The sequence below is a fragment of the Ostrinia furnacalis genome, unplaced genomic scaffold, assembly GCF_004193835.3.
Source record: "Ostrinia furnacalis isolate ACB-3 unplaced genomic scaffold, ASM419383v2 OfSCF0069, whole genome shotgun sequence".
In the NCBI taxonomy this organism is placed as follows: domain Eukaryota; kingdom Metazoa; phylum Arthropoda; class Insecta; order Lepidoptera; family Crambidae; genus Ostrinia; species Ostrinia furnacalis.
The window spans coordinates 537708-552277 of NW_021130308.1; positions in this window are offsets into that span (position 1 = coordinate 537708).

Consider the following 14570-nt stretch of genomic DNA (forward strand, 5'->3'; position numbering starts at 1 on the left):
TTCAACATTGAGTGAATTATTTTAGTAATGTCTCTCCGCCTCCGAGTTCACCTTCGTATATTCAATATCATCTGAGATACCTACTCGTGTTAAGTTTAAATGGTACATTTTTAGATGAACACAAAACTTCATCGATTTAGTAATGAGATCTGTAAAAAGAGAGAAGAATATAACGAAGATACCAATATGAGGATACTTATAGAAATAGTGACGACTATTTCTATGACGACGACGAATGACAAGAAATGACTGGAGTAGAGATCTGTTGAACTAACTGAAGCAATAATATCATGGGACCTTTTAGATACCTTCGTAATGTTATATCACACAGGCTTTAAATGTATATACAGGGTGTTAGGTAAATGGGTATATGAGCAGACACTAGCCCATGTTAACATGGTCATCTAAATGGTATGGTGAAGTCAGAAAACTGATATCTTTATTTTAATTGTTTTATTTTTCATACAAATCGGATTTTATAAATTTTATTTTGTATGAAAATTTAAAAAATTAAAATGATGATATCAAATTTTTGACTTCACCATACCATTTATATGCCCATGTTAACATGGGCTAGTGTCGGCTCATATACCCATTTACCTAACACCCTGTATAGTGAATATAAGCTGTAACGACAGTTTTTCTCATTGACTTTCATATGTTACGTCTCTCGAGTGGCAGCCCTGACCAGGGCCGCCAATTTCATGGTCCACTCCACCGACTCGCCTCCGCGGCCAGATACAACCAGCTTCGTATTCGGAGGTATGCGCGATATAAATTTAAATGACACATTAGCATAAGCCGCGGTCCGAATGCGAGCGGTTTGTTTGTATAGGGCTGCGCTTATCGAGTTATTTGTTTTGGGTAGTGGCGTTTGTTTTGAGATTTATTTCCACTGTGTACAGAAGGTAAGGTATTTATTTAACTTGTCTAAAATCTTTATTTTGTGTAATGAATTTGGCTTGCTGGTCGTATTTAAATCCAAATAATAAAATCCAAAAATCTTATCATGTCCAACTATACTTACGAATACTTTTCTATACTCTTATGTATTCAGTATTAAATTATTACTGGATGTGTGCTTCGAACTCCTGACGTCTTTTAAGTTTGATGGCTCTATTACGAAGAAGAGACCGTTTTAAAATATTTTAAACTATTATGTTGCATTTTTTACTGTAACATTATCTCTCTCACGGGATTTTGCAACAAAACTTTTATAACGGTAAACAAATACACTCAGCGGCACGGAATTTGGCCCAAGCCTAAACACCCAGATATGAGGCCAAATAGGTGTTGTATACCTAAGTTTCGTATGACATGTTAACAGAACATTTGTTTTTGTTAATTCAAATTGAAAGTTTCAGACATCTCCCGCTGCATACACCCTTGACTTCTAAGCAGCACTATTTGAGCAACTTGAGCTGAAGTAATGGACATTATTCTCAAATTATGGAAACGAGAATAACCCTAAGATTAATTTAAAAACAAAAAACAAAACGCCAAACCCTTACAACATTTAATATCGAATTTAAACTTACCCGTACTCTTTACGCTCCAACAACGAAATGCGTTTCTAGAGTAAAAAAAGTTAAAAAGACGCATATTTTTATTAATCTAGCCTCTTAAATTAAGAAAACAAATGTTCTGTTAACATGTCACACGAAACTTAGGTATACAACACCTATTTGGCCTCATATCTGGTTGTTTAGGCTTGGGCCAAATTCCGTGCCGAAGAGTGTATATTCTCCTGACGTTTCAAGGTAAATTTTTGTTTTTTCCTTATAAAAGTTTTGTTACAAAAGACCGTTTTAAATTATCAAGATAATTACTTATACGTACATCAACTATCCACTTTCTAATAATCGACAGCCCTAAGAGTATGAATGTTCGGCCACTCACCACACTGATTGTTTCCGCAGAGCATTCTCTGGAACGGCTTTAATTCGATGCAACATGCTCGTTAGCAGGCTCGCACGTTTGCAAAGATACTACAAATTCGTACATAAACACCTCAGATCATAGATGATCTGAGATAAACACACAAAAACCAGCCAATAAAACATTTTGTAAGCTTTATCAAAGTTATTTGTTTCGTACTCACTTTAAACTAATATCCGTTTTTTTTTTAAGATAATAGGATTTTAAATTTTGAAAGTATAAAATCCCCAATTTTGACCTGATGACCTGAGAAACCCTAACCTTAGAAAGTACAATGCAGAGTTATCTCAGTAGTTACAGTGCGTCCGTGGATCTAGATCTAAGTATGTAACGCCCCAGTAGGGTTAACATCACTACATTGAATGTTAAACATACATATACATTCAACGTCATTTATTTATGACACGCTGTATAAATACTACTGTACATAATATTAAATACAGCTGATGAAAATCCTTAAGCTATAATAAAATACTGTAAACAGATAACTAATCCTACTTTGGCAAAGTTTCAGGCAATTTATTTCAATTTTTACACTGGCTTCGCCAACCCTAAACGCAGGCTCGCGCTGATTGTTTCGCCGACGCGTTTGCCAAATGCCAGCCTTAATTCAATGCGCGATCATTAACATGCACTCGAATTTCGTACACGTGATAACCCGAACTGTGCTTAAAATGCTATTATACAATTTAAATGCAAAATGAAAGGAATTTTAAACGGTTTTTATGCAGACTGTTTACGGGAGCTTAGATTAGATTCTTAATTAGCTTTTGCTTGGACTTAACTAGATTCAGTATAGGAAAATGGGTCTTCGGGTAAACCGTTTAAATGTAGGTAGATGTACAATTGTACACATTATGCGACTCCAAGATTCTGTCGCGACGACAAGCTTAATATGAAATTGACAAGAATAGGCGTCTAGTCGCCGCGACTATCGCTCAGTGTGCTCAGTCGCTTAAAAGCCTGCGCTAAGGCCCGTAAAAAAATGGTCAAAAAAATACAGACTAAAATATATGTATTATGCTTATGATCGAAAAATATCATCATCTTCAGTCTACCTTAGTCCACTACTGGACGTAGGCTTTTTATAGTACATGCCAATGCCACAGACCTCGACCCTCAGTTTTTCTATTCCAATCTCTACCAGCTAATTTGGTATCTAGTCTTTTGCTTTGCTGGAGTCGCTCTGGCTGGAGATATGAATTCTTCAAGGATGGTATTGGCTCGATTATGGAATTAAGGAAGCCTGTGAGTGTAAAAAAAACAGAAACCAATCAAATCTTTGTGTATAACTTTGACTGACTTTAAAAGATACCTGAAAAAGTTTGTTTCAGCCTGTAGTCGTATCTCAGGTTTAAGATGAAAAATGGCGCCCTAAAGCCGCAAGGTACTCAACTGCAATCTTGTATGCGATTTGCAAACAGCAGAGCGGCTGTATTATATGTGTCGCAGGCAAATTGTATGATTCCGCATTTTACAAACGGCGTCGTCAGTTCACAAACGCTCGCTGCTCTATGAAATGCCGAAGGCAAAATGTAAATTGCCTGGGCACTTTAAAATATGCCAAAACATTTGGTAGCCAATTCAATTGCTGTTTACAAAATGCCGAGGCAAATTGAAGTATTTAGTTCTTTTTCTTAGCACGCGAGGCGCTGCTAATCAAAACAAGAAAAATGGCGTCGAGTCGTGGTGTTCTGATACAGAAAACAGTGCAAATTCTACGTATTCAAAGGACTTTTCACAAAAAAAGACATTTATTATACTTAGTTAATTAAAAATATTTTACGATTCACAAATAGGAGCAGTAAAAAGGTAAGGAAAAATGAAATAGTTTTTGAGGTTATCCGGCACGTAAAAAACGCTAAGGTGACAATGGAATCTGGTGCTCGGACTGGTGGAAGACTGCTGCGTAATATTATTGGTTTAAAAAAATATTGTGTTGTCTTCTAGACTTCTTCTAGGTATAATTAAAATGTAAGACTTAATTAAAGGACTGACTATCGAAACTTATTTTATGTCATAGTTTTATGTACCTATAGGTACGTCAATAGTTTAAATTAGTTTAGTGTTGTTTTTATTACGAAAATATTTTTATTACTTTAGGAGTAGCTAGTATTTTAGGTTTGTCTTACCTGAATAGATACCTACCTGATTTCTGAAATTAAGTCTCATTTGTCCAACATGTGTTTTATGATGGTCACCCTATTGCAACAATCATAGTCGAAATTTTATCAATTGAACGAGTCGCCAATTTGCCTTCGGCATTTCATAGAACAGCGAGCGTTTGTAAACTGACGACGCCGTTTGTAAAATGCGGAATCATACAATTTGCCTGCGACATATGCACCGCGTAATAAACGCAACAGGTCCCTCGTAAAGTCATGACCGTGGTTTTACTGAGTTACTACCTATCTATTGATATGGGATACCTAGATTTATGGACAGTGTTTATTGCAGTTCAACATAGAGCCATTGCACTTTCATCTTCATACTTCATCAACCTATCCACCTATACATATGTTAGGCGTTATTAAGGTTTAAATACATGTAAAGAAAAGGTGAGAGTCGAAAAACACGTTTTTGCGTAGACAAAATTATCAGGCATAATGAATTTACCTACCTCGTACAAACTATATCGTTACAATAAAATTTACATAATCGTCATGGTTAAGCTACTTCGATGATATCTAATGCATGATCACAGTAACAGTAGAGACAGTAAGTATGTCCGTTCTGCCGTCCGATCACTATAACGCCGTTAAGTGCAAAAATCACTTTCGGAGAAAAACGAGTTTAAAGATCGCGAATTAAAAAAAATTCGCTGTTTCAAAAGTAAAAGAGTAATTTGTAATTTAAATATATCATTTTAAAGGTATTTTTAAGAGCTACAATTGACACAAACTCTCACGACGCTACATATTATAGATTTTGAAATATTTTAATTTATACATTTTAACTCAGTATTATTGAAATAATATCTCAAAATATACACAACTAAAACGCCGGTATGGCTACCTTAACGGCGTTTAAGTTTTGGATCTTGAATAACTTTGATACATTTGTAAAATGAGTTTCTAACTAATAATTCTACTAAACTTTAATGCCGTTAAATAGTTTAACGACGTTTTAGCTCGGTAATACTATTATTTTTTAACGTCAAGATACTTGCCTTAAATGCAGCTAATGTTAGCTAACGTCATTTAAGTCTAGTATTAACACATAAATTACGAAACTATTGGTATGCCTGTTTGATTCGTTTTGATTACAAGACTAAAATGCAGTTAAAAACAAAACTTTTCACCATAACGGCATTTAAGCTAAGTACTAGCTACTTAGTAGTTCAGGAAATAAAGAAAATTGCATTTTATAGAATAAACGTTAAAAGACTTATTTATTTAATTTTTCAATGCTTAAGTGTCCATTAGAATGAAAGGGTGCTTAATGTATTAAAAAAAAATAGAAAATAATTATGATGGGTTAATGTTTTTGGGCGGTTTTTAGGCGGTTTCTGACAATGTCCTTTATGGTGGCCAGTTGCACTATCGGCTACTCAGAATCATTATTAACAAAAAGTTTCAAAATCAAAATAAATAAAAAATCAAAATCAAAAGTATTTATTCANTGGTGAATTCACTAGTGCAATTTCAATAAATAAATTCATGTAATACAAAGCTATAATGCCGTTATTGGACCTTTGTTGCGTTTAAGTCTAATAATTATACTTAACGGCGTTTTAGTCTTGAGGAGTCTATTAAAGCTTTGCAAAGAGCAGCTTAGCAATATTGTCGTTAAAGTACCTTAAAGGCTGTATTGACTAGAAATTGTAAATAACGGCAATAAAGCTTTGTAATTTTTCTTAAATTTTTAATTCTAATAACAATTAAAGACGTTTAACCGCGTTTAAGCTAAGAAATGTAATGTAACTGCATTTTAGTTATGTAATCTTGCAAAGGCGAAGCAGTTAGCGGCTTTCTTATTTTTGTTATCTCAGGAACTAAACAAGATATAAAAATTTCGATAATAGTGCTAGATTAAGCATTTTTTTCTGATTCGGATGGTATTCAAAAGTCAAAATTGACCAATTGTGGGTTAACGGCATTATAGTGATAGGACGGCAGCGTTAAGATCTTGCAGTTATGCGAAGTCTATTGCGTCAGAAAGCGATTTTCTCGAAACTCAAATCGCAATCCAATACAAAATTATATCTTTGAAAAGTCGAAGTTTTCCTCTCGATCGTCTCGAACAAATGCCGCGTTCGATTCGATGTGTAGGCGATTTGTCCGTTTCAAAAAGGAGATATAGCTCCAGATATCGCGACTCGGAATTATAACGAGGTAGCCGACGTTGATGGATGAGCCATGGGAGAGACTTCATCGTGGCAACTCACAACTATCATTAGGGCATATTCCCAGTTCCCAGGGTTGGGTAATGCGTGAGTTTGGACTTGGTAACTTTTTGCAAAACTAGTTCCAAAGTACGGACAAACTATTTATTGAAAGATATTAATAGTTTCATTTATCTACAAAAGATGAGCTTATTGCTATAAAGAAATAATAATAGAGCCATCGTAGATCGGGGGGGGGGGCACGCTTTGCGTGCCCACTACCTAGACTTGCAGCTGAGCTGAGGATGCAGGGCGAAAGGCGAGTATTCTGCGCCTGAAAACAGAATCCCATCACTAGGGAGGATACCCGGAAAAAACCGAGCGAGTCCAGAAGCTCTGAGGTGGCAGCCCCACCACTGGACTAGGGTACAGCAGGTTAATCACCCACTTGCCCGAAAATACTCGATTAACGAAACGAACACATCAGAAAACCGGACCGATCTTTCAACAACGACCTTTGGCATGAAGAAACGGACACGAATAGCTTTTTGGAATGTAAGAACGCTCAGCGATGACAGCCGACTAGCCCAAGCAGAAGCAGAAATGCTAAGATACAACCTGCAAGTTCTAGGTCTTAGCGAAGTGCGTAGAAATGGTGGACTGTTGTGGACGCCCTCTGCCCCATCTAGGGGACATAGGACCATAAGTCAAGTCAAGTCATCGTAGATCGCAAAGATATCGTAGAGACTCTTAAGTTTATTTAAAACTAATTTGCCTTGGTACAGTCAAGTTTATTTGTAAATATCGAGGTTACAAACAGGGCAAGCTAAATAAAACAGTTTAAAAAGAACATTGCATGTCCCAACTCATTTGAATAAAACTGTTAGTAAAATTAAGTCTCAATTTTCTAGAACTAATTGTGACAAAAACTGAGTAAAATACAGTAAAAATACATTGGACTGGTTTAAAAACTTAAAGAGAGCAATCATAAATAATTGTAGTAATTAAACATTAAATAATGATACGTTAAAAAACATACTTGTCGCGCATTAACCGAATAATACGAATAATAATAGAGAATTTCTGTTTATGTTTAACGACGTACGAGTAGGTATTTATTGGATAACTTTTGATTTTGTTGTTTTAGGATAAAAAGTTCGCATTTGACAAAGGTTCAGTTTAATACTTTCTTTGATTTCATTAATATACACACATTTCTGAATACACATATTTGCTGAAACCTGTTGTCTTTATGTATGAAGCAATGCGTCTGTTTGCCAACAGCTTAAACTGTTTACTTGGTCAGTATCAAGTTTCTTGGAAAACTGTTTTGTCTTGCCTCTGCTCAGTGTTACCGCACTTCGTGTTCAGTTTGTTAACAATTTTCATTTAGTGAAAATTATCAAGTAAAAAAATTTTGAGCGATGAAAAGTAGAATAGAGATTGTAAGATCAAATTCTAACCAGTGGCAGGAATTCAATTTATTTCGAAATAGGTATGACCTAGTCATGGCCACAGAATAAATAATAAGGTATGGCGACCGTGCAACAAGCTAATCCATGTGATGTCTTTTTTATACAGTAACAACTATTTTAATGTAGAGTAAACTATAACTACCAATTACCACCTTTTTTCATTGAAAAATAACACCATTTCAACCCCTAAATCATTCCTAAACCTATTCGCATACAAAGGAGAGCTTGAACAGGCTACAGAAGAATGCAATGAGTAAAAAAGCGATATAGCAAAATATGCGTCTTTGACGACATTAAAATGCGGTATTTTCCAATGTCGCGGAAAATTGAAGTGGCAACACTGCTATGTTTCTATTACGTAATTGTGAAAGGGAGCAAAGAATATTGCATCAAAGAGAATTTGAAATATTGCCAACTACATGCGTCGCAGTCGGAATTGATTTTGGAGCTCTGTGATCGCTCTCGCAACGAGATTGTGGTTATATCGTACAAATTTATCGTCTGTTAGGAATGTTATGTTATATTCCGCGAAAAATCGCCTGATTCGTAGAACTCTGCGTCATAAAAGGACTGAAATTCCATTTCTAATAAGGTTCATGGATTGAAATGTATTTTCATTATTATGCTCTATGGGATTCGTATTGAAACAAAATGTGTAAAGATTTTCTAAGCGTTTTCATTTAAAACTATTTAAGATGTCGATACCCTCGATTAAATTATGACTATTGCAAAAAACGGGTGGCTAACCGGTTTAGTTTTTGTGACTGTATGTTGACTCTACTATTTCTATATTTTACTATTTCGTAAATTATTATACTACTTAAATTAATTTCATATGGCTTGACACTACCACAGACATTGCCTACACTTATAAATCTGCTGACACAAACCAATAACTAATTAAGTAGATGGCAGCATCCAATCATAATATTTTATTAATTTATTAATTGAATTGCAATTCATTCATTCAATCAGCGCAAGGATCAACTTTATTTTCTGCTTTCGTTTTGTTTACATTATTTGGAATCATTTCAGTTGCTTGTGTGTTGAAACATAATACCTATGCTTATATGTAATTTCAATTAATTCTGTCTGCCTAGAAGCGTGATAAGAGCACGGTATAAAAGTGACAAAAAGAAACCTCTTATTCCCATTAACTTTTTTTAGACGAAAAGTTACAAATTTTAATCACTCTGTAGTTTACCAAATACTACAGGATTTTAGTAGCCTAGGCCTTAGTATTAATATAGACAATTAACACAGCTGAATTAGCAATCTAAGCTAATGAATCACTTCCAATTAGTTTGGACAACTAAGCGGTTTAATAAGCTAATAACATTGCAGCCGGGTATCTCACAGTTATCCGCCCAATAAACTTGGGTAGCCAACTTTAGATCGACTGGCTCTTAGTTAGGGTAAATAGGTTTATCAATATAAACTATAGCCAGATATTTACTACCACTTTAAGGCTGGGTTGCACCATCTTACTGTAACTTTAACAAACGTCAAAAATCTGTCAAACTCCATACAAAAAACACCGATTATCGTTATAGTTACGGTCAAATTAGGTGGTTATTATACTTGCAGAAAATTTTACCTTTGGTCTGTCTCTACAATTATTTTATAGTTGATGGTAATAACATCTCTGCAATGATTTTTCAGTTATTAAATCGACTGCCTCAGCTGGTATTTGAACCCACTTCCTTGCTGGAGCTTAAAACAAAAGAAAATAGTAGGGATCCGAAGCTGACAAGCATAGTAGTCGATATACTAGAGCTTTTCTTAAATTTTTGAAAAATAAAATTGTTAGAGACTCGTTCTAGCGCATGAAGTTAAATTCAAAGCACATAGACAAAAATTATTAATTACCTTACCAAAGTACATTTACAAGAATTACAAGTTTCTATTTTGCAGCATTTTCAAACTAACATTTAGGTTAAGCAGCCCTCGCAACTACCGTAAGGATCGAACTTTTTGTTTACGAAGGGCAGAGTGTAGATAATCGTAGTTACACTGTCCCACTTTTTATCACTGATTTATGAGCCCTATCTCAGTTCGCTTTACTTAAAGATAGTGCTTTAACAAAGTGCCCCGATTTAATCAATTACCTTGACGCCGACGTTTTCAATTTGTCGCTTAGAACGCGGTGACGTAATCAAGTTCGTTTACATTGGGTTTGTTATACTCCAAGCCTTGCTTATCCCACCTGAAGTAACCTTTAATTAAGATAAGCCAACGGCAAGGCTATACAGATTGCAGTATAGAATCAATTAAGAAACAAGCAAAGACCTGGCAGTAGACATTTAGGTACACCTAATAATAAGAGTAACAAAATGCTTTTAAAAACATCAATAATGGCTAGTTTTATTATGGATAGATATAATTAGTTAACTCGATTTTGTAAAAAAAAATACTCTGTAATACAGTATCACATAAGACACTAGTACATCAAAAGTTCGCCACTGTCGCAAAATGATAGAAAAGGTTTTGATCTCAGTTTTTATCAATACAAGGCTACTACTGACACGACCGCACGGCGCTAAGTTGTTAATGGCCGGCCCTTTCAGCTCGTTTCAAATGTAGTTTGCATTCTTCGTAGAGAGACTATACATCTATTAGCCACAAGATTGTCACAAAAGGATAGAAAAGGCTTTGATGCAATACAAGGGTGCTGCGTTCACAAACTAAGTTACCCGCACACGACTGGGTCTGACACGACCGCACGGCGCTAAGGTGTTAATGGCCGGCCCGTTAGCTCGTTCCAAATGTAGTTTGCATTCGCCGTAGAGAGGCTACACTTCTACTAGCTACCAGATTGATAGAAAATACTTTGATGCAATACAACGGTGCTGCGTTCACAAACTAAGTTACCCGTGCACGACTATGACACGACCGCACGGCGCTAAGGTGTTAATGGCCGGCCCTTTAGCTCGTTCCAAATGTAGTTTGCATTCACCGTACAGAGGCCGCACCTCACTGTTTGTACGAATGTGGTGAAATGGACGCGTGCTCTTTACATAGTTTCAGGTAGCTGTAGTGGGAAGGGAGCTAAATGCATTCAAAAAGGGACTCTAGTAGGTATAGTAGTAATCCGAGAGAAATAGGCCAGGTGCTATTCGTGCAGGTGCTATTTGAACGGGTGCTCCAAGTGGAATACGTTTTCAGTTCATGACTTTACCAAAATACCTCTAAATACTTAGGCTGAGTTGTAAATTTAACGATAACCGGTGGTTTTTGTATGGAGTTTGACAGATTTTTGACGTTTCTCAAAGTTAAAGTAAGATGGTACAACCGAGCCTTAGAATAACAAAGCTCCAGATAAAAAAGCAAAATAAATCAACAGCTACTAATGCAAATCAGAGACGGTATCATTTCAATAATGAGTGTCAGGCAAATAAATAAGTGCGGTGTATCAACATCGAACGATATTTAAGTTTGTGAAAGAGTCAACCAATTATCGCCTGCGAACTGTCGCCCGCGCGCATACAACAATAATGAAGTTTGCCGAACGGCGAACATTCGGCGCACGTCCGCGCACCGCTTGAATTGCCCCCTAATTAAATAACACTGCAGTAGGGTTTCTGCTCGAGCTTTCTCGAACTCGAGAAAACTCGAGAAATTTGGCTTCATTCGAGACGAGAAAAAAATTACCGGAGCTCGAGAATTCTCGAGTTTCGATTTTGAAGCTTTAATATTCTTGAAAGCGTATTTTCTTAGACAAAAGTAAGTTTTTTATTATTTAATAGGTCAACGTTGCTTTTAGACTGGCCTAGTCTTCCCTTTTTTAACTGATTTGATTTGCAAGTAATGATCTCAATCGAAACTAAGTAATAATGTTCACCAACGAGTATGCTATATTTATTACGTATGTTTAATCTGACTGATTTAAAGACTGAAAAATTTGTTAACTAGACAGTTACCTTACCTAACAGACGTTAGGTTAGGTACTCGTGCCTCCTCGTAAAGTTTATTCAAGTCGTTATCTGTAAGAAATTTAAAAAATGGTTAAAAATTTTTTGTTCATAAAAAAAATATTTATTTAAGGACAGCTAACAAGACATACACAATCAACTGGAAAAAACATTGAAAACAATACGTTTTTATAGTGTAGCCTTAATTAAAAGCTGCCACGACATGTGCATAGATTGCGTGGAAGCGTAGTATCGACTTAAGTAAAATAAATTGAAAATTTATTTATTTATTTATCGTAATTTTGCTACTTGGACTTGTGTTCTTTAGAAAACAAGTGATTCAATAGTAGCTCCAGATTTTTATTGTTATTTATCCTTAAAGTACACACGACTTTATGACTTTTGTTATGATTATTAGTAAATATTAATTATGAAAGATTTTATTTTTGTTTATTTCCTTACCAAAATAAGTGGTACTAAATTCTAATATCGATTGTTGTACATAAAAGTAGGTATGTTAGATTAAAAAAAACCTGTGTTTTTATTAAATTTCAACCGATTTCAGCAGTTTTCATTAAAAGACTCGAGACCCGAGAAAACTCGAGAATTTGGCCTCGAGAATTCTCGAAACTCGAGAAAAAAAATAGGTCGAGAAATCAGAAACCCTACACTGCAGCCTCCGAGGGAATTCATTTCGACCTCTTCAACTAGTTTTTGCGGCTTTAACGACGATTATTGCAGCACACTTTATGGTTAGTATTTAAAGGCTAAGCTTTTAAACGTTAAAACGCTGTTTGCTCAGTGACGAGCTCGTAAAAGTGGATTTTGAAATGAAGTTATTAGTACCCCCAGAAACTGGTAAAGTTTTTTGTTGCAATTATTCGGAATTACCTACACTACTCGTATACGTGTGCAGGTAATGAATCTCCATTCCAGTAACAAGATTGATGGAACCTTCATAATCTAAACGGTCGGCATCTCACCATGTCTTTCCACGATCAACATTGACCTACAATTGGTAAAAACAATCCAAGCTTAAACTTCTGTTTGAAGGCTTTGTCTAGTACAAACAGGAGCAGATAAGATCCTATGTAATCTCAGATTCTCAGAGCGTTGGGGATCGGGCCCCATTGTATGCGACCGCGACCGACGTGGGAGAGACAGGCATGCATGCGGCCTGCAACTGAATGCTGCGGTGTATTAAGGAAACCATGGAGATTGTGATATGCCTGATCTTTTGATGGAAGATAAAAAAAGATGTTCCAGGATAATTAATTCACATAGTAAAAATTCAGTGTTGTCTAGTCAGTATCAAATTGAATGACACTGCACTAGAACTAATTTGTAGTAGAAATACCTAAAAGCTTGACACGAAGCTTCTTTTATAAGTTGTTAGTCATACCTACTTTGCACTCAAATCATGAGATTTCAAAAATTTACAACTGTAGCAAACAAAGCCTACTAATTTCGGCATGCACTCGTATAACACCTAATTTACACAATGTTAAAATGTGTGTGTCCAACACACACTTTTTACACCTTCCACGTGTGATTTCTGGTGCATACTAAAAGTAAAGGTCTCCTTTATGACGTTTTGTGCCTATTCACTAGGCAACTATGACCTTGATATAGCATCATTATTTAGTTCAACAATTGAAATAGGTATAACATTAAACTTTTGAATCTAGAACGCTGTACCATAACTTGCTTCGTTCTTGCTTCAAGAAAATTTCAGTTAAAATTTTCGGACACATTAACATTTCCCGAGATTCATTAACGCGCTGCAACAGTACGCCATCACTGCCGCGAGAACAAACCGTTTACTTATTGCAAGCAACATAAATTTTCATTATGAAACAACCACTTTCAAAGGAACCGTTCTGAGATCGACCGAACTATCCAGTTCCGTGCTTGAAAAATTGTATCCCTCATTACTTTGGAGCGGAAGCAATATCAATTTTAAAAAATGCCGCTCCACTGCCAGCGGTAGATTTATTAAGAGAGCATTTAATATCGAACTTGCTTTATAGCAGTACCTGGCGATGCGGATTTACTCTTTCTTTTTGTTTTAATCAGCTATATTAATCATAGACATTTTAATTGTTTAAAACGTTTTCATGTCATTCCTAATTTTAAACACAGGACTTTTGCAACAAATACGCGTATCTTATGGCAATGTTTAGCAAATAAGAAACAAAATGTATTCAAGTTAACATACATTCGCTCCAAAACATACTTCAACTGTAAATATGAAACTGGAAATAGCTGAATGGTTTCGCAAATTCCATTTTCCCAGTACAAGTTGGTGGAATACACTTTGGCGAATGTAAAAAGAAAATCCTATGTAAATTTTTCTCCTTTGAGTCATAGTGGCGGCTGATAGTAAGGCCCCCTGGGGCGCCCTGATCCACAAAATGTGCACCACGGGCTCCCAATATATCCCGCATATATTACCAATAACTTGTGTAATGATTCCTCTTATTGGATATGTGGCGTAAGGCGTTAATATCTAGTCAATGTTTTTGCACCCTCTCTTGATGCGTAGCACTTTCATGATTCTCTCTATTTTTATCTTATTTTGTCTCTAATTTTAAAGTAATGGATGAGAGTGTTCAATGTTATCACTAGGCTTATAAAATTAACGAAGAGTCTCTATTAAACCGTTTAAGGCGATTACACGGCCGAACGACCTTGAGCATTAGAGCGAGACAACGCGCCTCCCGCCGCGCGCCCGCGCTTCTGCCCGATATCAAAGAGCGCTCAGAATACAGATGCGAAGCGCTGCCAATTCTAACATAACTGCCTACGGGAATGTTGACTCGATTTTAATTTACGCAGATCGAAATATAATGATTATATTTCAATTAGTACATCATTATACTTCAATTATTAGTACCATAACTATGAAAAATAAACTTTTAT